Source organism: Callithrix jacchus, chromosome 10 (genome assembly GCF_049354715.1).
Source record: "Callithrix jacchus isolate 240 chromosome 10, calJac240_pri, whole genome shotgun sequence".
Classification (NCBI taxonomy): domain Eukaryota; kingdom Metazoa; phylum Chordata; class Mammalia; order Primates; family Cebidae; genus Callithrix; species Callithrix jacchus.
This window is the reverse complement of record NC_133511.1, coordinates 38,907,113-38,933,412: the sequence shown is the minus strand read 5'-3', so window position 1 is coordinate 38,933,412 and position 26,300 is coordinate 38,907,113. Positions and strand designations below refer to the sequence as shown.

The following is a 26,300-nucleotide window of genomic DNA, read 5'->3' as shown; positions in this document are numbered from 1 at the left end:
TTCGTAATGTTTTATGAACTATTAGAAACAAATCTCGCTGCATGTGGTTGCTCACGCCTGTAATCCCAGCAGTTTGGGAGGCCGAGGCGGGTGGATCATGAGGTCAAGAGATGGAGACCGAGACCATCTTGGCCAACATGGTGAAACCATGCCTCTAATAAAAATACAAAAATTAGCTGAACGTTGTGACAGGTGCCTGTAATCCCAGCTACTTGGGAGGCTGAGGTAGGAGAATCACTTGAACCCGGGAGGCGGAGGTTGTAGTGAGCCAAGATTGTAACACTGCACACTCCAGCCTGGGAACAGAACTAGACTCCATCTCAAAAAAAAAAAAAAAAAAAAGAGAGAAAGAAAAGGAAACAAGTCTTGTTCCTGTGAGAGTCCCTTTTAGGAAAATATGTTCTTATTATCTTTGAAGTCAGTTATTGAGGCAGATGGGTCAAAGTTGAAAGGAGAAAATTTGAGATTTGGAGATAATAAAGCAAATTGCTGCAGTCTTGTAAAATCTGCCATTGCTTAAACTAACCTGGAAATGGATTCTAACTCTGATCCTTTGTACAATCTTGGGCAAGTTCTTAGCTCTCTCTGAGGCTTTCTCTATTTTAAATAGGCAATAACTATCTTTGCCACATAGGTTTATTGTGATAATTAAATTAATTCATTTTTCAGCTAATTATTAGTTATAACCTAATATGGATTTAGGTATTATGCTAGGGAGGGACATACTTAATCTAAAATAAATGACCAAGAAAAAAAAAAAAGTTTGGGTTCCCTTTAATTTCTGCTAAAAAAATACATGACTATTTTAAGGTATTTAGGCAAAAGGATTTTGGTATAATAAAACATTATTGGCTATCCTTTAGGGATTTCTTTAGGGGATGTGCAGGAATTTGTTCTTTTGGAAGTATTACTCTTACGTGGTCTGTTGTATTCATTGCCTTTCTGTATCAAGCTTACATTTGAGCAAATTTGTTGCATTTTGTTTACTTTGGTAATCCATATGTTTGTATTTCTAGTGTGGATTGAATTTGATTGTATCTATCAGTCATTGTTTCTGACAAAATTGTTATGCCACAATTGTCTCATCTATTCTTTTGCTGAATTAAAAAGAAAAAAATAATTTAAGACAAGAATTTTGGCCATTGGGCTCTGTCTGGCCACGTTGAACAGGTATGGTTTTGTAATATGGTATCGGTGTCCTGCAGTTTCTGTTATTTAAATCATGAGTAACTGTAATGGGCAGAATGATGCAAACATTTCTGAAATCCTGTTTTTGTGACAATCTTTTTAGCAGAGCTTTTATATCATCTAGAGACTATGAAATGATTTGTTTTAAGGGGACTAAAGTGTATTTACCTGTAAAGTCAATTCTTAAATGCTGCAATGTGAAAATGTTGTTGTTAATGACATTTCACATTCCTAATTCTACTAAACTTTATAAAAACATTTCAAAGTGCCAACAGAGAATTGAATTTTAAGTCCACTTACAAGTAAAACATAAAAATTATTGTGTGTGTGTGTGTGTGTGTATTTGAGACACCTCAGTGCTTTTGGAAGTAGCCATTCTCAGTAACCCTAACTTCCAGAGCTGATGAGATGCTTCATCTCTTCTACAACCAATGGGAAAAGGACTTATGAAATTCCTGTGTGAAAGGAATTTTATTGAGCACATGTGACAGCCAGCCCTCTAACATCTGGGGATAGTTCTTAGTTCTTGGACCTGATGAAGAGATAGTAGACGTCAGTTAGTGAAGAGATATCTGGCTAGGCTTTTCAGATTCTTTTTGGTCAGGCTTTTCAGATTCTCTTTTTTTAGGTTAAACTACAACATATAGATCTAAAGAATTCTTATTTAGCCAGGCATGGTGGCTAATGCCTGTAATCCCAGCACTTGGGAGGCTGAAGTGAGGGGATCATTTGAGCCCAGGAGTTTGAGACCAGCCTGGGCAACATGGCGAAACCCTATCTCTACAAAAACAATACACAAATTAGCTGGGCATAGTGGTGCATACCTGTAGACACAGCTACTGAGGAGGCTGAAGTGGGAGGATCACTGGAGCCTGGGAAAGTCAAGGCTGCAGTGAGCTGTGATTACACCACTTCACTACAGCCTGGGTGATGATGTGAAACCCTATCTCAAAAAAAAAATTCTTGTTAGAATCAGATTGACTTTAGATCTCAAATTAATTATGCCCTTTTGTAGTTTGTTATCTTTTGTCTGCAGTTGAGAAATAAGGATAACTTTCCTCTTTCTGTCCTTAAATATATAGGTCTGGGAGAAAATTTAAAACTTGGTGGAAGAAGTATTCTGCCTGTGAGGGAGATCTCCCTCCCCATTCATTTCCTGTTCGACTTAACTCATTAAGAAGAACTATCCAGAACAGCCCAGACTTTGTCCCTGTCCTTTATAGAACAGGATGTCTATAACCCAGGGAACCTAGTATCCCCTAGGGTATAAAACCTGGAGTGGAGTGCTTTCAGCTGCAGTTTGATGTGGGGCATGCGCAGGAAAGACTTCATTCCTCCCGGGCAGCTTTCCTGATACTTGGGAACTGGCTTGCCATGCATTGTAGGCTTCTGTTGCTTCTTGTTGTCTGTCTGTGAGTAATAAAGTTGCTTTGTGTAACTTGCTGTGAGAGTGTACTGTCTCACAAAACTCATTGCGTATGCGCATAACTGAGTTTGTGTAAAAACCTCCTGTCAGAGATAGAAACTTTAGTAGAAATTCATGAGGGCTTTAAACCGAGAGTGGTACTGGTGCATGTTATTGGCGAGGCATTTAGAATTCCTCCTCTGAGATTGCTGTTGGTGTGTGGTATTCCCCTCTCAGGGATTGATGCTGGTGGTACACAGTATTCTACTTCACATTAGGGACTTTATAAAAGAGTAAGGAAGCAATGATTTCTATTCTTAGGAAGCTTACAAGCTAAACGTAATACAGATATGTGAAAAGAACTAACATGGATGGTTTTAGATGGTTGAGAAGTCATTGGAAAAATTGCAGTCAGCAAAGCTTCGCGTGAGATGTCCACTGATGGGATTGGTGTGGGAAGACAGTCTAGCAGTATAGGCCAGCAGGGACAGAGCACTGAAGCGGAAATGAAGAATCTTCATAACAGGGCTGGCAAATTGGTATCTTTTTAAAATTAAAGCAGTTAACAAATGAGAAATGAGGGGAGACCTGAGAAACACATACTGTGAGGTTTTGAAAGCCTAAACTGTCCCTTAAGCTTCATGGGGACCTTTACGTATCCTGCATTTGATTTATTGTGGTGTCTGCCCCTTGAATTGTGCTGGGCCCTTGGGAGTGCAGAATCATCATGTGTTGAGTCTAGGCCATGACCAGCAATGCAGCACATACCACTGCACATTTTAAGACCTGCTTGTGGTTCATTGTGACAGACATTTTTAAGCTTAGATAATTGAAATGTGGGAATTTAATTATAAGTAAATGAAAACAAAAAAAACAACAACCAGTTGATTCCATGTCAAACAAATGCTGTTGTCAGTTAATGAAGATAATGAAATTGAGTTTTTAAGAAAATAAACCGATGGTTAGTAAATTTACTGATTGTCAATTTTTGAAGCATCAGTTCTTTCTCAGGACTCACTTACATGTTTATTATATGAAATAGACTTGTATTTTTGTGATTTTATATCTTATGGGGTAAAAGCTTGTTTCTTAGGAAGAGGACAGTATTATTAGAAAATGACTTGAATTTCACCATAAAAATGTACTAAAAAATATAAATTACAGTAGTTTTATTTTGTTGATAGGCAGGTCTGCAAAAAAGAAAGAAAGTAATTTAAAACATCTTTTGGTAGGATAAGTCTTGTGAGAGGTTTTAGGAAGGGTAGGAACCCCTGACCCCCTTTTTAAAAAATGATCTTTAGGTTATTTGGAGAATGAATGTATTGGGTGAGCAAAAAGCAATATTAAATAAGCAAAGACCTTGGGTATCAGTTCAGAGCCCTTTGACTGAAGGAGGGCCAGAGAGGAAAATTTCAGGATGAGCTCTTGAGATACTTAAAGCTACAGAATTAAGTATTCATAGGGGATTTCAACAGCTTAGACATCTGTTGAATAACACATATCACTAAACATTTATCATCCGAGGATGGCTCTGGGTTATGTAGAGGATAAATTCAAAAAAGGAAACCATGGAGAAAGCAGTCTGGTTTGGTTTCATGCAAGTAGGGAATGAGCAATAATTCAAACTTGATGTGGATTTAGTATTTACTCTGCATGAACTGGCCTGAGTATTCTGTCCTGGCACTCAAGTTCTCTCACACAGGATATTATACATTCAAATGTTCCAATGGCTTCCAAACTGTGCTTTGTGATCCTAGAGGGTTGGTTAAATCAATTTAGTAAGTTGAACTAGTATTAGAAAAAAATAGAGTAGAAAAGACACACCATATGTAATCCTAGCACTTTGGGAGGCTGAGGCGTGCAGATCACTTGAGGTCGGGAGTTTAAGACCAGCCTGGCCAACATGGCGAAACCCATCTCTACTAAAATATCAAAGTTAGCAGGACATGGTGGTGCACACCTGTAATCCCAGCTGTTCAGGAGGATGAGGCAGGAGAATTGCTTGAACCCGGGAGATGGAGGTTGCAGTGAGCTGAGATCCTGCCATTGCACTCCAGCCTGGGCAATGGCAGGATCTCCTGCCGTTATTTCCATCTTAAATAAATAAAAAAAGATACCATAGCGTATGCAGTGTAATAAGGGCAAATGTTGTTTAATGAAACTTGTTTCTGTTTTACAAGTACACACGCACGAGGATACAATGTCAGATTTTAAAATGTAGTTATTACTGCAAGTCATGATCAAAATATAAAAAAATTCAGGTACACCATCTTATGAGTTTAGATGTGTGTCTCTATCATGTATATAGGGAAGCCTGATTCACCTTTTATTGCAAAGGTATGTGGGACAGATCACTTGGAGAAGAGAGATGGTTTGGAGGTCACAGTGTTGGTGGCATGAGACACATTTTATAGGTCTTGTGAAGTGCTTCAAGGTAGAACCTGGCTAGCCCCATTGTAGATAGCCCCTGAAGGTGGTCACAGCCACTGAATCTAGCATCTGAGACTAAGATCAAGAAAGAGGACTTATCTAGTTCATGAAAGCAGATATTTTCTTTTTTTTGAGACGGAGTTTTGCTCTTGTTACCCAGGCTGGATGTGATCTTGGCTCACTGAAACCTCCTCCTCCTGGGTTCAAGCAATTCTCCTGCCTCAGCCTCCCAAGTAGCTGGGACTACAGGTGCGTGCCACCATGCCCAGCTAATTTTTGTATTTTTAGTTGAGATGGGTTTTCACCATGTTGACCAGGATGGTCTCGATCTCTTGACCTTGTGATCCACCCGCCTCGGCCTCCCAAAGTGCTGGGATTATAGGCGTGAGCCACCGCGCTCGGCTGAAAACAGATATTTTCTATGCAAATGCATACATTTGACATAAACCATGTCTTTTAATTTTGTTCTGTTAAGTATTTTATGTTTTTAGAGGAATATAGCTTGGTTGTTAGAAACAATTTTTTGTGTTTTTGGAGGAATATAGCTTGGTTGTTAGAAAAAGGAAGATTTACTCAGATGAGCAAGTTTGAAACAGAAAGCAAAATGCCAACCTGTAAAGTTTGAAAATAAATAAATTGGACAAGGAATCAAATACACCAAGAATAGAAAAATGAATGTTACATATAGGTATGAAAATGGATCTCAAATGGTAAAATAAAAATGCATTTCTGAACATGAGTTTAATTAAACTGGAATCATCTATGTGGTGCATAATTTTTTACTAATTCTCACATAGTAAATTGTCAATTAGAATAATTTCTCACATAGCAATTTCTCACTTCATATATATTAAATGCACAGATTACTAAAAAAGTGAATCCTATATTGAATGAATTATGTAAGTTAGTTTCTTATGTAATGGTTGAGTACTTTAATGTGACTTATTTAAATGTGTTACATTTGATAGACTTGATATTATTTTATTCAAGCTTTAACGTATTCTCTAATGAATGGTGTTTGTGATGGAGAAAGGAAAAGGAGATTGTGATGCTTTACTATACCTCATGATTTTTTTTTTTTTTTTGAGACGGAGTTTTGCTCTTGTTACCCAGGCTAGAGTGCAATGGCGCAATCTCGGCTCACCGCAACCTCCGCCTCCTGGGTTCAGGCAATTCTCCTGCCTCAGCATCCCGAGTACCTGGGATTACAGGCACGCGCCACCATGCCCAGCTAATTTTTTGTATTTTTAGTAGAGACGGGATTTCACCATGTTGACCAGGATGGTCTCGATCTCTTGACCTTGTGATCCACCCTCCTTGGCCTCCCAAAGTGCTGGGATTACAGGGGTAAGCCACCGCGCCGGGCCCCTTACCTCATGATTTATGTGCCTTATTGAATACGGTTCCTTAATAGATTGGAAGAACCAATCATCCTTCAAAGAAAATAGATTACTGGGAAAATATTGTAAAGAACATTGGACTAATTGAAAAACTTAGACTCAGAGCATTTAGTGCTAGATAAATTTAAAAATGTCAGGCACAGCTAAATGAATTCAGTTTTCTTGCTTCCTAGTTCTTCATTCACCACTAGATACTATTTTCTTATTATAGGAGAAAATAATTTAATATTAATGGAATTTTCAAGTTAGGTGAGGATTTTACTGCAGATTAAGGCTGTGACAGGAGGATGTATCTACTTTGAGCTCTGTTGGAAGTTTTGGCCATGATAATTATTTAACATCAGTTTCCATGGCAGCAAGGAGAAAAACTTAGGAAACAGATGGATTCAGAGGACCTTAAGTGATCAAGCCCCATAGGAGCCAGCAGCTGGCCTTCTGTGGGCTGCTTAATAGCATTTTCTTTAGCTTGCGGTCTGCCTGTACTCGGCAGCAAGCTGGAGGTCAGATCTGTGGTGCAAAGACATTTGCATCCACGTTCTAGTATATACTCACTCACAGGTGACCTCGCGCATATCTCTGCCTCTCTCCTCTTTCTCCTTTTTTCTTTTATTGTGTGTGTGTTGTGCATGCAGGTTCAAAATGACAGGTGGTAAAATGAGCAGCAAAAGGATACTTTTGGCTATGCCTGCTCTTCCTGTCTTTCAGATATTGCACATCCTGAGCCTGTTATTTTACATAAAAGAAAAATGAGACCACTTCACACATCCATAGAGAAGGGTGATTGAAAAGAGAAAAGAAGGGCCGGGCGCGGTGGCTCAAGCCTGTAATCCCAGCACTTTGGGAGGCCGAGGCGGGTGGATCACGAGGTCAAGAGATCGAGACCATCCTGGTCAACATGGTGAAACCCCGTCTCTACTAAAAATACAAAAAATTAGCTGGGCATGGTGGCACGTGCCTGTAATCCCAGCTACTCGGGAGGCTGAGGCAGGAGAATTGCCTGAACCCAGGAGGCGGAGGTTGCGGTGAGCCGAGATCGCTCCATTGCACTCCAGCCTGGGTAACAAGAGCGAAACTCCGTCTCAAAAAAAAAAAAAAAAAAAGAGAGAGAGAGAAAAGGAGAAGCAGAGAGTGCTTAGCAGCAAGGCTATGTATGTATTACTTCTGTATACCAGGCAATTTTCCAGGCTATAGTTTCACCCCGAACCTTGCCTCCCCTGCTGAATGTGGCTAGTACCAAATTCCTGCCATTGGCTGAGTCATCATGCCCTAGTTGTTCTGGCACTGTAGTCAACATTTGTAGCCTTTACCATTGTTGCTTTGGACCTAGATCACTGGATTAGATTATAGGCTAGATAATTAGGTTTTCCTAAATTGAGAATCTGCTGAGAACTTCCCCAGAAGGCACACCATGGTGGTTATTCACAAAGATGGCCTGGAGTATGTGTGCTGGGAAAATCCAGTAAGTCACTCCTTAATTCAGTTCAGCAGCCTTTTACTGATTGCCCAGAAACTGGATGATCTGGCAGAATTAAATGGATTATTTTGTTTAAGACCTAAAGCAAAAAGTTTAAGATGGGCCTAAAGGGATTCTATATGTAAATTGTTCCTATGAATGATTGTTGATAATGTTGGAAAAAAATAGGAAAAGAATTCATACAAATGACTGTCCTGATGGTGGGAATATAATTATTTCTGTCTTATTTCCAAACTCTCTCTAAAGTTTCAGTACTGTTTATACAATAATAATATTTAATAATAACAACTGGTTTTGTTCTCATGGGGGAAAAAGACCCAAGATAAAAATTCCAGACATGTAAAAGTGAAAATATGGCTAGATTCAGAGTCAAAAGTGTTGAAAAGAAAAATACCACAGCAAAAAACCCCAAGAACTTAAATGAGAGTATTTAATGTTAATTGTGTTTTACTCTATTGGTTGAGATAACCTTTTTTTTTTTGAGAGCCTAACATTGACATGTAATGTTTATTGAACACATATTGCTTTTAAAATTTTTAAATATACATATATACATGGTCCTTATTAGGGTTTTATTTTCTTAAAAAATTTTTTTACTATTTTTACCATGAACATTTTAAACATACTCAAAAACGAATATCAAAATAACTAGCATATTCTGGTTTTAAAATAGAATAATATGGTAAACTTCTATATACTTATTTAGGTTCTATAGTTTTTTTTTTTTTTTGACACAGAGTTTCGCTGTTGTTACCCAGACTGGAGTGCAATGGCATGATGTCGGCTCACCACAACCTCTGCCTTCTGGTTTCAAGCAATTCTCCTGCTTCAGCCTCCCAAAGTGCTGGGATTATAGGCGTGAGCCACCATGCCCGGCCTGGTTCTGTAGTTATGCAGAATTATTTTAAGTCATTTTTTTTTAACTGAGCAGATAATACAGAGTTACACTATTACCCATCTCTTTCCTGCCCCCGTACACATATGAAGTGAAGTTTCTCCTATTAATATCTTGCATTAGTGTGGTATATTTGTTAAATGAAGCAATACCGATACATTATTCTTAACTAAAGTCAGTAGATTACATTGAGGTTCACTCTGTGTTGTACAATTAGATGGGTTTTGGCAGATGCTCAATGTCATCTATGTACTATGTGGAATAGTTTTGTAACCCTCAATTCCCTTGCTCTTTACCTAATAAATCTCCCGCCCTTTTTCTCACCTAACCTATCAGTGGTTAGGCCAACCACTGATACTTTGTTTTGTTTTAAACTGCTTCCAAAGTTTTGCCTTTCACAGAATGTCATCCAGTTGGAATCATGTAGTATATATCCCTTTCAGACTGGCTTCTTTCACTTAGCAATATGGAAGAATGGAAGATGGAAGACTCTTAAATGCATATACTGTGACTTGATCGCTTATTCTTTTTTTTTTTTTTGAGACAGAGTCTCATTCTATTGCTCAGGCTGCAGTGCAGTGGTGCAATCTTGGCTTTATTATAAGAGTTTTAGCTTTGGAAGAAACTGCCAAACTTTTCCAAAGTGGTTGTAGAAACTAAAGTCTTATAGACTTTAGTTAAGAATTCCCACTGCTTATGGGAATTTTGCATTCCCATAAGCAGTGAATGAGAGCTCCTGTTGCTGCATATCCTTGCCGGCCTATGGTGCTGTCATTGTTTTGGATTTTAGTGCTTCTAATAGGTACACAGTAGTGTTTCATAGTTTTGTTTGCACCTTCCTAATGATGTATAACATTGAATATGTTTTCATATGTTGTTTTGCCATCTGCATATATTCTTTGGTGAGTTCAGATCTTTTGCCTGTTTTATATCTGGTTGTTGTTTTTCTTATTCTTGATTGTTACTAGTCCTTGGTATATTTTGGATATAAGTCATTCATCAGATATGTGTTTTGCAAAGTTTTTTTTTTTTTAATTATTATTATTTTGTGAGACAGAGTCTCACTCTGTCACCTAGGCTGGAATGCAGTGGCACACTTGGCTCACTACAACCTCCACCTCCCGGGTTCAAGTGATTCTCCTGCCTCAGCCTCCTAAGCAGCTGGAATTACAGGCATGCTCCACCATGCCCAGCTAATTTTTGTATTTTTAGTAGATACACGGTTTTATCATGTTGGCCAGACTGGTCTCAAACTCCTGACCTCAGGTGATCTGCCCACCTCCGCCTCCTAAAATGCTGAGATTATAGGTGTGAGCTTCCGCACAATTTTATATTGTGCATATTTGAAGTTTACATCATGTGTTTTGCAAAGTTTTACTTCCAGTCTACAGCTTTTTATTCCTTAACAGCTTCTTTCACAGAACAGGCATTTTTAATTTTAATGAAGTCCAACTTACCTGTTTTTTCTTTGCATCAAACTTTTGGTGTTACATCTAAAAAGTCATTGTGAAACCTGAAGTTTTCTAGATATTATAATAATGCTATGTTATCTTCTAGGAGTGTTATGGTTTTGTGTTTATATTTAGATCTGTGATTTATTTTGAGTACATTTGTGTGAAGGGTGTGAAGTTCATATCTAGATTTATTATTTTACTTGTGGAAGCCCTGCTGTTCTGGCATCGTTTGTTTAAAAGACTGTCTTTGCATTATTATATTTCATTTGCTCCTTTGTCAAAGATCGGTTATGGGTCTATTTATGGGTTATTTTATTCTCTTGGTCTGTTTTTCCTATTCTTTCACCCATACCACACAATCTTGATTACTGCAGCTTTATGGTGAGTCTTGAAGTCAGGTAATGCCAGACCTCTGACTTTATTTTTCTTCTCCAGTATTGTTGCTTACTCTGAGTCCTTTGCCTTTCAGGATAAACTCTAGAATCAGTTTTGTTGATATTTATAAAATTGCTTGCTGGGATTTTGATTGGGATTGCACTGAATCTATAGATCAAGTTGGGAAGAACTAAAATTTTGACAATATTTTAAGTCTTCCTGTCTAGAAACATAGAATATCTTTCCATTTATTTAAATCTTTAAAAAATTTCTTTCATCAGAGGTCTATAGTTTTCCTCATATACGTCTTAGATATAGTTTGTTAGATTAAAACATAAGGTTTTTTTTGGGGGGGTGAAATGTACATGAAGTTGAGTTTTAAATTTCAAATTCTACCTTTTCATTTCTGATAATAGGAAAGACATCGACTTTTATCTATTAACCTTGTATCCTGAAACCTTGCTATTAGTTCCAGGAATATTTTTGTTGATTCTTTGGGGTCTTATCTGTAAACAAAAACAGTTTTATTTCTTTCTTCACAATTTGTATTCATTAATGTCCTTTTCTTGTTTTTATTTTCTAGGATTTTTAGTATGATGCTGGATTTGAGTGGTGAGAGGAGGGATATCTTTGTCTTGCTCCCAATCTTAGGGAGAAAGTGTCTCGTTTCTCACTATTCAATATGACATGAGCTGTAGGTATTTGGTAGATCATCTTTATCAAATTGAGAAACTTCCCATCAATCTTACTAATTTGCTGAGAGTTTTTATCATGACTTGGTATTAGATTTTGTTAAATGCTTTTTCTCTTTTAACTTTTTAATTAATTTTAATTGACAAACGTATATATTTACCTCAAATGTTCTTTCTACATTTATTGATGCGATCTTAAGATTTTTCTTTTTTACCTCTTGATAAGATGGGTTACATTAATTGATTTTAGAATGTTCTTTCAGCCTTACATACCTAGAATAAATCTCACTTGGTTGGGGTAATTTTTTATAACACATTATTAGATTTGATTTTCAAGTATTTTATTGAGGAGTTTTATATCTATGTTCATGGGAGAGAATGGTCTGTAGTTTTCCTTTCTTGTCATGTCTTTATCTTGTTTTGTTGTTAGGGTAATACTGTCCTCATAGAATAAGTTAGCAAGCATTCTTTTTGCTTCTATTTCTGAAAGAAGTTGTGGAGAATTGGTTTAATTTTTCTTTAAATATTTGGTAAAATTCCCAGTGAGACTATATGGACCTGGTGCTTTCTTTTTTGGGATGCTTTTAGTTATTATGTTTAAAGATAAAGATGTATTCAGATTATGTACTTGTGTGAATTTTGAAAGTTTGTGTCTTTCAAGGTATTGATTCAGTTTCATCTAAGTTTTCATATTGTAGTCACAGAGTTGTTTATAGTATTTCTTTATTATTTCAGTACATGGGGGATTAGTAGTGATAACCCTAATTTCATTTCTGATATTTGGGTCTTCACTGTTTTTTTTTTCTTGGTTATCCTAGCTAGAAGTTTATTAATTTTATCAATCTTTTCAAGGAACCAGCTTCTGGTTTTATTGATTTTTTTTCTCTATTAATTTTTTATTTTCAGTTTTATTGATTTGTGCTCTACTTATTATTTTTGCTACTTGCTTTAGGATTATATTGCTCTTTCTCTAGTTTATTAAGGCAGAAGCTTAATTATTGCTTGTAGATCTTCTGCTTTTCTACTATATGCATTTATTGCTAAATAGTTCCCTCTAAACACGGCTTTTGTTACACTGCACAAAGTTTTATAAGTCGTATTTTTATATTTAACTTAAAATATTTTAAAATTTCTTTGGTGACTTTTGCAACCCATATGTCATTTTGAAGTATGTTATTTTCAAATCTCCTGGTATTTTTGGATTTTATATAATTCTATTTGGTCCCTTATATGCCCATTTTATTGCTTTTAAGTATTTTAAGTGCTTGCTATAGAGCTTGCAATATACATATTTAAAATCCACTTTGGAATAACAGTGTACTTCTTCCACAGTAGCACAGTTACTTTAAAATAGTAGTTTCAGTTCCTGCTTCCATCTCTTATAATGCTGTAATTAATTTCATGTATCCATATGCTATAATCAACCAATGCATTGTTCTTATTTTACTCTGAACAAATGATTATCTATTAGATGAATTAAGAATAAAAGGATAAAAATTTTATTTTACATTATTTTTCCCTTTCTGATTCTCTTCCTTTCTTTATGTAGGGCTGAAGAACTGTTAACATTTCTTGCAAGGCACATTCCCTCAGTTTTTATTTGTTCAAGGAAATTTTTTCTCTTCTCCTTTTGAAGGATGATTTTCTTGGATACAGATTTCTCAATTAATGGGCCATTTCTTTCAACAGTTTACCTATTTCATTCCATTTTCTTCTTGACTTCTGAAGAGATGTCTGATAAAATTCTTATCCTTGTTCCTCTATAGATAAGGTTACGTTCCTCTGGCTTTCTTTAGTGTTTTCTATTTTCTTTGCTTTTCTTCAGTTTGAATATGGAATGCCTAGGTATAGATTTTTTGTAATTTATCCCGCTTAGTGTTTGGTATCTGCCGTTAAATTTGGAAAATGCTTAGCCATTATTACTTAATATGTTTATGTGCTCCCTTCTCTCTTTATTCTTCTTCTGATATTCCTATTATGTGTATGCTATGTTATTTGTTATTGTCTCACACTTCTTGGATATTATTCCCTTTTCTGACTTTCCAGTTTGAGAAATTTCTGTTGACATTTGTCAGGCTCACTGATTCTTTGCATGGTTTTGTCTAGTCTACTGATGCCCATGAATACCATTCTCCCTTTCATTCTGTTCAGTGTCTTTGATTTCTAGTACTTCCTTTTGGCTCTTTGAGTTTTCATCTTTCAGCTTTAATTACCAATTTGTTGCATGTTGTCTGCTTTTACCATTAGAGTACCTAACATATTAATTGTAGTTACTTTAAGTTCCTTACATGATAATTTAAACATCTATCATATCTGAGTCTGATTCTTGCTTTGTCACTTATGACTGTTTTTTTCTTGCCTTTTAGCATGGCTTGGAATTGCTTGTTGAAAGCTGGACATGATGTATAGAGTAACAGGAACTGAGGTAATTAGACATTTCAAATGAGGTTTGATGCCATTTGGGCTGGGAGCTAGCCTGTGGTTAATGTGTGCTATTGCTGCAGGAGTCAGGAACAACTCCTTTCCTTTCCTTGTTTTTGTCTCCCCGGTTGTCCTTGGGATTCATAGTATGAACATTTTAAGGACTTAAGGAATAATAAATCCCCTTCTCAATTCAGTTTATTTGGTAGATTACAAACACCAAAAGTATGCCGGCAATAGAAGAATTAATGAAGTTTTAAGTAACTGATAGTTAACTGGATAGAAAATGCTATATTTTTATTAGCACGAAATGCATGAGTACCTGATTTACTGTTTCCTTTTTAAAATTTTGTAGATGAAATATTGTCTGTATTTATTTATACGGCCATTTTTTCTATATAACAATATAGTATCCAAATAGAAATAGCACAAATGCAGTAAAGGTGGGACTTCTTCCTGTCCTTTACTCCATTATTTCTCTTACCCCAAGTGTTACTGAGAGGAACCAAAAGATGAACTGCAGCCTTTCAGAATGCCCAAGTTTTTGCTACCTAATTTTTTTTTTTTTTTGCCCGGTTTGACTTCTGAATGTGCTATAAGTACATATGTACTTTTTTGTATATATTCCAATGGACTTTTGGAAATTTAAATAATTATTTTTAAAGTACCATATGCATATTTTGTTTTCAAAACAAAGTAAAAGTATACCATTAAGTCCTCCTTTGAAAGTGTAACAGAACCATAATATAAAAATGAGTAGGAATGCCAGCTGCTACTTGCCATGTGAAAATAACTGAAGTAAAAATGAAAAGTCAGGCACAGTAGACAAGTTGAAAAATAAACGTGTCTATTAAACAGAAAATAACTTGTCCATAAACAGAAAAATAAGAGCTATCTATATACAGGGTTAATTGCTGGATTAGAGAAGTAGCAGGTATTATGAATTCAAGAGGTGGATAGATCACTTTGGGATGGAGTGGACAGAGAAGGAAGGCAGCAGAGCTAGTCATTAAAGATAACTGAGAGGCCCTAAGCCAGGGACACTCACCACAGTGGCAAAGTGTATCAATAGAATCTAGAGTGCTCACAACTGACTGAGTTTTCTTTATCAAGTTTTCTAAACAGTTCATCATAGGTGTCTATCAAAATCTTGATGAATTATTCATGACTTAAGAATTACGGCTAGGCATGGAGGATCATACCTGTAATTCCAGCACTTTGCGGGGCTGAGGTGGGAGGATCACTTGAGGGAGGCCAAGAGTTTGAGAGAGCAACTGTCTCTACCAAAAATAAAAAATAAATAAATAAATAAAAAATAGCCAGGCATGGTGGTTTGCACCTGTAGTCCTAGCTACTTGGAAGGACGAGCTGGGAAGAGCACTTGAGCCCAGAAGTTTGAGGCTGCAGTGAGCTGTGATTGCACCTGGGATCAAGACCTTGCTCTTAAAAAAAAAGTTACGAGAACAGAGAATTAACTGCAGGATGAGTTAAGAAATGAAAATAAAAGGTTCTAACCTTTATTTGTATAAGTAAATAACCTGGTTATTTATTTGTATCCTTTGACTCTTGTTTCTGACATTATTACATTAAAATGATGTACTCTGAACAAAAGAAGAGATGTAATAAGCAAGCTTTCAGATTCTGCCCTCTTGAGAAAGTAACCCCCAAGTCTAAAGCAAGGGAATTGGAATACAGCCAATCTAAATTTGAATCCTGGCTCTATTTTGTATTACATGTGGAGATACTGATAGTGCTGATGGGTTAGGATGATTGAGATAATGGAAGTAAAGTAATTAACTCAGCGTTTGTCACATAGTAAGTAACCATTAAATGGTTGCTATTGTTCAATAATGGTAATAAAACCCACATTCAGTTATGTGGCATATAATTGCTTTGAATTAAAGATATCTCTAAGTACATTTTTTTCATGTAAGCCAATAAATGCAGTGACAGTTACCATTTAGTTTAGAACTATGTAATGCAAATTTCAAAGGGCCAAAATTTATTTTACTCTTAAGAAAAATCTAGTCTGTTAGCAAAAGAAAGTCATATTATTTAGGGAGCTGTATTTCCGTATCTGTAATTTACATGGAACGCTAACAAAAAGTCAGTATGGAATCTCACCGGGGAAACCTTGTATAATTTCAGCTTCTTAGTAGATGCCTGAGCTGTGGCCATCTGAGATGATTGGAATGACTTTCTCTTAAGTGGCTACACTCAGTTGGGTGAACTTCTCTGTGGTGCTTTTTTTCCCGCAATTACATCTGTAGCAGTGGGACTTCATTTGGCATTCATCTAACCTTGCTCAATTTGAAGTCATGATTCCAACAGGGAAGTGAGGTGATCCTAGGGGAAGGGCTAAAAGTTGAAGAATGCTGCAGAGTTGTTTTTTAGATTAAGGAGAATGATTTAAGGGCTTGTTGGTTACAATGCCTCTGTTACTCCTAGGGATCTGTGAAAACCACCTGCTGTCATGTGTTTGAAGAGCCATAGATGAAAGAAATGAAGCCTATGAGGATATTACTATTGTTTATTCTGAAGTTTTTTTTTGTTTTTCTAATAGTTTGATTTGAAGTGGTTTTGTGCAGCAAACTTGGAAAATCATCAACATTTAGTGCACTTGCATTTTGATATGTGAGAATAAATGCCAAAATATAAACTTTGCATATGTGATATAATTTAAAAATATATATGGTTTCTGCCTCCAGTTCCTGGCAGAGTTCCTAAAACCCTTGCAATTCCTTGGGCAGTAAGGGTGCTGGGTACATCTTCTGTTCTAATATTTGGTCGTTGACTCTTGTTCCTGACATAGTGCTGAATTCCTTGGAATTTTCTGGGTGATAGGAGCGTCTTTTGTTCTCCTGTGATAACTCTTGGTGCCTTCTGGATAAGAACTGGCCGCCAGAAAGACCCCACCACAATGAGAAGCCTTGAACTTTCAGCTCCACCCCCACCCTCTGGGAAGGGGAGTGGGCTGGAGATTGAGTTAATAATAGAACATGGCTACGTGATGAAGCCTCTTTAAAATTCCATGAACTGTGAAGTTCTGGGAGCTTCTGGGTTGCTGAGCACATCCACGTGCTGGGAGGGTGGAGCACTGCAACTCTACAGGGACAGAAGCTTGGGACTTGTCTGGAGCTCATCCTATGTATCTCTCCATCTGGTTATTTATTTGTATCCTTTAAAATATCTTTCGTAATAAATTGGCAGTAGTACATAAATTGTTTTCCTAGTTTCTGTGATACAGTCCAGCAAATTATTGAACCTCAGGAGGGTTCGTGGGAACCTCCGATTTATAGCCAGTGGTGGATAACCTAGGGCCGTACTACTTGTGATTGGCATCTGAAGTGCAGGGCAAACTTCTGGGCCTGAGCCCTTAAACTGTGGGGTCTGTGCTAACTCCGGTTGATGTCGGAATTAAATTGAATTGTAGGACACCCAGCTGCTGTTGGAGAATTGGTTTGTGAGAGGAAAAAACCTGACACCTCTACTCACAGAAGTGCTGAGTGTGAGAGTACAGAAGAGAAACACAGTTGTTTTTTTCCTATATTCAGCTTCGTTTATGAATTTTCTTACCGCCCAAGAAGAAAGACATAACTTTTACTGAAACCTCTCAACAGCAATACTGCTAGGATGGAATCTCCTTAATCACCCATTTGGGTGTTGAAAAGGCCACACCTGTGCTCCCGCCTGTAAATGGGGTGGAATTGAAGCAGCCCACATTGTATGATGATTGGGAACCGCTATCTGAGTCTCAGGAATAAAAAATTCCAGTTCTTTCCAGTTTAGCCAGGAGGCTTACTGACTAGAAAGTCTTCCCCTGAGAGAGATAAAGGTGCCTTAGGCAAAAGACGGTAACACTGAAGAATATAGAGTTCCTATTTCTTTTTTCTTTTCTTTTTTCTTTTTTTGTGGCGGAGTTTCGCTATTGTTACCCAGGCTGGAGTGCAATGGCCGATCTCGGCTCACCGCAACCTCTGCCTCCTGCGTTCAGGCAATTCTGCCTCAGCCTCCTGAGTAGCTGGGATTACAGGCACGTGCCACCATGCCCAGCTAATTTTTTGTATTTTTAGTAGAGACGGGGTTTCACCATGTTGACCAGGATGGTCTCGATCTCTTGACCTCGTGATTCACCTGCCTCGGCCTCCCAAAGTGCTGGGATTACAGGCGTGAGCCACCGCGCCCGGCCTAGAGTTGCTATTTAAAGTTTGAGACTTCTGGAGCCTTCTGGTTCATTCTCAGATATGTTTACTGGCTTGCCCTTTCTTCTCTATTTGAGTAATTATTGTAGCATTTACACCATGCAATTGGCGATTATTTACTTTCCTCTTTCCTCATTATAAGCTCCTTAGGAGTAGAAAACTATCTTTAACATGAAGCAGTGTGTTTGGTTCATGATGGATCTAAATAAGACTTAAGTGAAATTATATGAATGACTTTGCTTTCTATTTTTTTTCTTTTTTTGAGATGGAGTCTCACTCTGTTGCCCGGGCAGGAAGGCAATGCTGCGATCCCAGTTTATTGCAACCTCTACCTCCCGAGTTTAAGCGATTTTCCTGTCTCAGCCTCCGGAGTAGCTGGGATCACAGTCATGCACCACCACACCTGGCTCATTTTTGTATTTTCAGTAGAGATGGGGGTTTCACCATGTTGGCCATGCTGGTCTCAAACTCCTGGCCTCAGGTTATCCACCCACCTTGGCCTCCCAAAGTGCTGGGATTACAGGTGCAAGCCACTGTGCCCAGCCTCTCTCTTGCTATAAATATATATATATATATATATATATATATATATATATATATATATTTTTTTTTTTTAACCTTCAGTAATGGACAGAAAATAAAGTGATGGACATTCTCTTGATAAGCCAAACGATTTAATTTTTGGTTACCCTTAACAAAATATATAGATAAGTATTTATTTAATTCATTAGTATGATGGCCAAAGGATATCGCTGTTTTTTTTTTTTTAATGATATGACAAACGTATTGAGTAGGTATAAGCCCTGAATCCCGATGTTCAAGAAGTTATTCAGTTTAGTAATTATTAATGTATATTAATATACCTAATTTTGTATGGCAAAAGGAAACCTATGCATTACAAAGTTGAAAATTAAAGCATAAGAAAATTGTGAATGCTGCCACCTGAGAGATTGTGCTTCTGTTGTGAATTTGGCCCAGTTTTGTAGTATATGTCAATTGCTTATGTAGTTAGACTTGGGATTAGATTGAAAATTTATATTTCTAGTCTAAGAAGATACTTTGCAATGCTTTGTCATAACTATCTAGACTTCCTAGTCAGTTTATTAATAACTGATAGGAAGCAAAGTGTCCATGTACCTAATTTACATAAAGAAATTAAAGCTAACTTTAAAAAAATAGTTTTAAGACATTTCTAAAATGGATTATTTGTATCTATTTTATACTACAGCAGAGTCTACTGAATATAATAGAATCTGTTTTCCGGATGACTAGTATGGGCATCATGAACATCACTTAACACTGTTTCCCGTGCTTTGTAAATTTGTCATCTAAGTTTCAAATACGATTCATTTGACTGAATACGCAAGGTGGTAGTTGTCTATTTAGGGAAAGTTTGATGTACTGTGGATTGTGTAGCTTCATTTTCCACAAGGACATTGTGATTTTTTTCTTTTATCAAGTACAAAGAAGGAAGAAAAGTTCAAGCTGCATTCTGGTTTTTTTAATCTTTCTTCTCTCTGCATCAGCATCTGAATTCTCTTTAGGAGAAAATCAGCAGTTTTGTATTTGACCGCAGAGGTATGCATGGCTGGCTATTAAACCTTATGTATTAATGCTCTGGGTGTGTGGGTGAATGTGGAGAAATCCTCTGACCAAGAATGACCTCTTTAGGCTGGAATTCAATTACAGCTGAAAAGCCAGTGTTGCTTTCTCATAATCAGATTTTAAAACACTGAATGTGCACTTCAGAGCTTAAATTCCTTCCCTTTCAAGGACTATCAGAATTGGCATATGTCTTTGATTAAGCCTCATGCAAATGCTGACATAAGCCATGTCTAGGAAATTGCTAAATTTTAATTGCATTTTTAAAGTGGGCTGCTTAAATAGTAAGTCATATGTCACTTAATGATAAGATTACATTCTGAGAAATGTGCTCTTAGGTGATTCTGTCATTGTGGGAACGTCATAGAGTGTATTTCCACAAACCTAGTTGGTATAATTTACTGCATACCTAGGCTATATGATAGAGCCTGTTGTTCCTAGGCTATAAACCTGTATGCCATGTGATTGTACTGAATATGGTAGATAGCTGTAATGCAATGGTAAATATTTGTCTATGTAAATATAAAAAGTTGCTGGGCGCGGTGGCTCACGCCTATAATCCCAGCACTTTGGGAGGCCAAGGCGGGTGGATCATGAGGTCAAGAGATCGAGACCATCCTGGTCAACAAGGTGAAACCCTGTCTCTACTAAAAATACAAAAATTAGCTGGGCATGGTTGTGTGCGCCTGTAGTCCCAGCTACTCGGGAGGCTGAGGCAGGAGAATTGCTTGAACCCAGAAGGCGGAGGTTGCGGTGAGCCGAGATCGTGCCATTGCACTCCAGTCTGGGTAACAACAGCGAAACTCCATCTCATTAAAAAAATAAATAAATAAATAAATATAAAAAGTACAGTAAAACTACAGTATTATAATCTTAGGAGACCACTGTCCTATGTGCAGTCTATTTTTGACTAAGGTTTTGCTTTTTTTTTTTTGGCTTTTGCTGAATGATTTGGCAAGTCATTCAGGTTTTTTTTTTTTTTTTTAACCTTTCGATGAAATGACTTAAAAAAAATCCTTAAAATTAGGAACGATGCTTTGGTGCCTCACAGTGTAACTTAAGATTTATGTTGTTACATTCTTTTAAAAGTTTAAGTAGCACAGCAAATAACTTCATCCTACTGTTGTAAAGAACTGTGGGCAGATCTTTTTATTTTGCTTCTTACCCAGATATTGTCAATGGAAAGGGCTGTGTCTGAGAATTGGGTTCTTTAAATTGATGAAACTTGCTTTAGTGGGGCACTCTGGGGCCCTGGGAGCAGGGAGGGTTGAGGGTTATCTGAGCTTCTGAGTGCATTGGGTAAGCTATTGGTTAGTCCCTAAATATATGCCTGATAAGAAGAGAATCTTAGTGTGACCATCTGCCCAACTCAATTAGCAGCTATGCAAATGTCTGGTTCCAGTTAATGATAAAAGATCCCTCACATTTTTGTTTAAAAGTAGCTTTCACAGAAAGCCTTCCCTCACCATCTCAAAGAAAGTTGAACAGTTTCCTTGTTGCCTTTTCTATGTTTTTCTACATAGCACTTATCACTCTCTAACATATTCTATATTTAACTCTCTTTTTCAACCAGAATGTAAGCTCCACGAAGGCAGGGATTTTCTCTCTCTGTTTGCTGCTGAATCCCCAGTAGCTAGGACAGTGCTCAATAAGTTTTGAATGGTTGGTGATTACATAGTTTTTGATAGAAGCAGGTGGAAACAGTCTGTATGTGTCTACCCCTGCCAACTTATACAAAAAGGCATTATTGTCTTAGACCAAAATTAGCCATATATTTATATGGGCCTTCGATTGCAAGTAGGTACAAACAGCCATGCATGTCTGGCTTGGAAGATTTTCTTCTTTAGATTTTCAGGTATATTAGCTTATTTCTTGGGTGACAGCCTTGTTCTAAATAACCACCCAGGAAGTTCCTGGACAAGATTGGTAGGTCCTGTGCTCAGCCCAGGCAGCTAGACCCTCTGAGGTGAACACAGGCCAAGAGGCTGTAGAGGTAGAGTGCTGTGTCTACGGCATAGTGAGTGACTGGCTTATAGCTTATGCATTTAAGAGCTAGTAGCTGTTATTCCTCTTCCATCAAACACTTACCTTAAGCAGCAATTTTACCAATAAAAAAATTATCTCATTCTTTCTATGCTACTCAGCCTGCGCTAAAATCTTGAGATACTTCCTATGCTAATTATTCAACATCAATATGTTGATTTAGTGAGGACACATGTTATGTTAATTAGCCAGCTCCAAAATATTGAGCCAGATTAACTTGTTAACATTATTTCAAAGTAAATCACCACAAAGCCAGTGTAACACTTGGGCATGTAAAGCCTGTGATTTAGCATACACTTTCACTTTATGCAAAGCAAATACAAAAACAGTGGTTTAAAAACTATGATTCTGTAGTTCAGCTGCTAGATTCAAATCTAAATGCAGATTTCAACTAGCTGGTTGACTCATGACAAGTTATTCAATAAAGCCAAGCCTTAGTTTCCTTATCTATGAAATCAGGATAAAAAGATCTAACTCATAGGATTGACATGAGGATTGTGTATGATTACTTAAAAGCCCTTGGCAAAATGCTTAGCACATACTAAGTGCTTCGTAAATGTAAGCTTACAAGAATTACTCACTTGGTAAAGATTTTTTTGAGTGTCTGTAGTACTGTAGGGCTGAGAAACGAAAAAGGCTTGCAAACAAACACTAATTCTAAGTGTACACTTGAATTATGAATGGATTGCTAGTGAGATCCCATAAACTGAGATGTAGAACAAAGTTCCTTAAGAGATCTAGCTCTCTTTGCATATTTAAAATGTACTCCAGAGGGCTGCATGCCGTGGCTCATTCCTGTAATCCTAGCACTCTGGGAGGCCGAGGTGGGCAGATCACCTGAGGTCAGGAGTTTGAGACAGGCCTGGCCAACATGGCGAAACCCTCATCTCTACTAAAAATAGAAAAATTAGCTGGGCATGGTAGCACATGTCTGTAATCCCAGCCTCTTGGGAGGCTGAGGCCTGAGACTTGCCTGAACCCAGGAAGCAGAGGTTGCAGTAAGTGGAGGTTGTGCCACTGCACCCCAGCCTGGGCAACAGAGCAAGACTCTGTCTCAAAAAAGAAAAAAAAAAAGGCACTCTATTTACACAAATTATATACAATTGCTTCTAGAAAATCTTATATGAAGACACTTCCTTCCAAATCAAAACTTTTATGATTGTTATCCATGAAATCTACTTCTTATGCTAAGGGAGAACTCTTCTGCAGGATTTTTGGCCTTTTCTTAGTTTTCATGTATAGTAAGACACTTTTTTAATTGTGAAAAGGCTTATCCTTAGTGGCTTCAAAATGTCAACATGTTGGGAGAGCAATCACACTTGTACCAATGTGACTTTCTTCTCATACTCTACTTAATTCACAGAAACAGACACGGTAGCAGAACAAACTGAAACTGTCAATTTTCTAATCTTTTCAGGTTTCTAAGAGTGGGACTCATGTGTTCTATGATTCCAAAGATGGAACACCTTTCATTTAATGTATTAAGTTCCTCAGTATACAGATGTCGTTGGTTTACACTGATAACAGATACAGAAGTAAAATGGAAATGCACACTAAGGACAATCTGAAATTAGAATAAAAACAAAACACCAAACCCTGTGTTGGGGTTTGCAGGAGCCTGGGTCTACTCAGCTGTTACCAAATGGATTTCAAAGTTCCCACCAGACCACTTCAAGATCCATATCCTCACTGTGGTGAAGACTTGGACCTGACAGAACAATTTCTCATTTCCCATCTTGCTCTGATTTTCTCCAGTTTCTCTGGTACCTATTCTTTTATGATTGCTTTTATTTTAAGCCTGTGGAGTTTCATAGTGAGCCAACACCATGAAATAAATTCTGCATCCTTTCCTAGTTTAGTTTCTCTTAGTGAGTGGAATCCCTGTTGTGTTTCTGAACTATTTCTTAAGAGGCTTGCTTTATGAGGGAAGAGGAAATGCCAAAAGTGATTCCAATATAGAAATGTCACTTTAAGTCATTTTCTTTTTCTTTATGTGATTTCTAGTTTCACAGGGGCTTTAAAAAAGAATAGAAAATAGGAATAGGGGATTACTTTAAGTCATTTTCTTGCTTTGCATGATTTCTAGTTTTGCAAGGGTTTTTAAAAAGGAATAGGAAATATGAAATAACTGGGGAAAGGTAGGTGATTTGACAATATTTTTCCTGTACTTTTTAAGTGTTTGATATCCTATTTGAGTGGCTGTCTTTGTTTACCTAGGTAATGTGGTCATATGTACTGTGTTCAGAAATCAAGAGAGTAAAGGGAAGAAATAGAAAGGAAAGGATGGTTTTCAGAGCTGAGATGCACTTTTCAAAAAAATTGTGGCCCAGCTGTTTCTACTGGGAACACGTAGAGTAGGACAATGGGAGATGATCATGTGGTTAGCCCAAGGTTGTTTAGGTGGTTTTTGTTTGCATTTTTCTTTTGAAACCCGAAGCCTCAGTGGGCTTGAGGAATAGAGATAGAGAATTCTCACCATTTCGTGAAGTTTGTGAGCTTATTTCCTTCTTATACATCTCCATTTTTTGCAGTAGCCTCAGGATTTTCTTTTTGTGGATGTATGCCGGGGGCTTCCCAACATCGATTTAGGATGGCTCTGTTGAGACGGAGAACTTGGTGGAAATCCCCCTGAGCTGCCTTCCTGGAATAGACCTGGGTTTGAGAAATCTTGGGGCTCTGCGGGCACACAGAAAATGCCTGGTGGACAAATCATGGGACTGCTACCACCATCTTATCAAAGGTGATTAATGGGAACTGGAATATAATGAAGAGACAGTGTCAAATGCCTGCAGGGTGTCTCTGTGGTTTTTTTCTTCCCAAACACTGTGTTTTCTCTCTTTCTTTTAATTGATTTCCAAACAGTACTCTTGTAGTAGCTGTTGTAGGAAATAGAATGATTTCAAGGACTTAGACCTGGAGGGCAATGATTAATTTCTCCAAAAGGATCTTGGAGAAATTAATGTTTTACTGTAATAATAAGCCAAGCAGTTTGTCTTTTTTTTTTTAAATTAAAAATGTTTATTTGGCTTGAATAAACATTAGTGTCTTCTGTCAAGAAAATAAAAAAAGAAAGGACAGGAGAAGCACATTATTCTGGATTTTCCCCTACCTTTGATCAAGGCTTTACATGTAACTTCCTGATTCCAGGAAACACCAGAGATAGAAGAACAAGGTCAGCAACACTTTGAGCAAGCACTAAGCTAAATCTAGAATTTGAGGCATCCTGTAGGCCAGTGGAACCAGTTTAGTTAATGAGTCAGTGGCTTGGTGGGGGGAAGGAAAAAAGGAATAGAATAGATAACTATTCTATGTTAAAAGTGGTTAAGGAATCTCAGAGATACAAGGAAATATAATGAGTAGACTTTGTTAGGATTCTTATTTATAAACAAGTGGAGAGCAGATTTAAAAATAATCAGGGAAACATGAATGTGAACTCTTTTTGTTTTCTTTATTTTGGGACGGACTCTCACTCTTGTCGCCCAGGCTGGAGTGCTATGGCATGATCTCAGCTCATTGCAACCTCCTCCTTCGAGTAACTGGGATTAGAGGCACATGCTACCATGCCTGGCTAATTTTTGCATTTTTAGTAGACAGAGGGCTTCACCATATTGGCCAGGCTGGTCTTGAACTTCTGACTTTGTGATCCGCCCACCTCGACCTCCCAAAGTGCTAGGATTATAGGAGTGAGCCACCAAGCCAGGCTTTGAACTAGCTTTTGATAGTATTAAGGAATTATTATTAATTTTGTTATAAGTGTTAATAGCCTTATGGTTATATAAGCATCTCTGCTTCCGTTACCCATGAATACAAATGAGGCAAGTCTCTTAATCTCACTTCTTTGTAGTATTTGCAACTACAAAGAAGATGCTTATTTTGGAAGGTTTTGTAGGGTTGATGTGGTGGTAGAATGAAACAATGTTAGCATAAAATCCTGTGAGTGATTTTTATGTTTCGTTGTTGTTGCTTTTGGCTATCATCATCAGATATGAGGTTCACGCACCATGTTAATTCTAACTCTAGCTGTCCTTTAAAACTTTCATGTGTTTTCATTTCTTTTCCATTCCTTTGCTTTTCCACCAGTGATCATACTGGTGTCCTGCCATTCAGCGTTGACAGGTATTCCAGATGGCCTGCTCCGTGAGATGGAGGTGTCTTGGTACATCTTGGCCTGGCTCACCATTTACTCTTACCATAAGGTCCTGTGCCAGGCTCAGTAATTACCCTTGAGTAGCTGCTTACCTATTTGTTGAATGAATGACCTCTCCCTGTTAAAGAAGAAAAATGGATCTTTATTGCAACTTCTTATTGGCAGTAAATGCTAACAGATTTATATTGATAAGCTGCTGGGAGAGGACTTAAGAGGGGCCTACACCTCACATTAGTGTTTTATTTGCTTGCCTGTTGCTCATGATCAATCCCCTCCCATTCCTCTTCCTCAGAAATTAGGCATGTGGCCATTTCTTTTTTCATCAGATTGCAAGTCTTAATACAGTGAGAAACAAATTGTATTAGAATCCTTATGTTTTGCACATAGTAGGCAGTTGCTAAATGTTCAAAGAGACTTTATGTCTGTACCCAAAATATTTTTAGATATTTTGATGGGAACTGGGAGAATATTCAGAGTAAGAAATGATTTTTTATTCTGTGAATTGATAAAATGTTTTGAAAACACTGTGATAGACTTTATAGCTGTCAAATACTGACTTGGTTAAAATTATT

At 37.4% G+C, this 26,300-nt stretch overlaps 1 protein-coding gene across 6 annotated transcripts in view; it reads left to right on the top strand.

Moving 5' to 3' along the window:
* Positions 1-26,300, top strand: part of ARHGAP42 (Rho GTPase activating protein 42) — a 316,830-nt gene that overhangs the window by 26,250 nt on the left and 264,280 nt on the right. For 2 of the 6 annotated variants that reach the window (XM_017977674.4, XM_017977673.4), the window contains one exon: positions 13,680-13,738. The exons of the other annotated variants lie outside the window; for them this stretch is intronic. The gene's annotated coding sequence lies outside the window, so the exon portion shown is untranslated. The remainder of the gene's footprint in view (positions 1-13,679; positions 13,739-26,300) is intronic. 6 annotated transcript variants of the gene reach the window in all.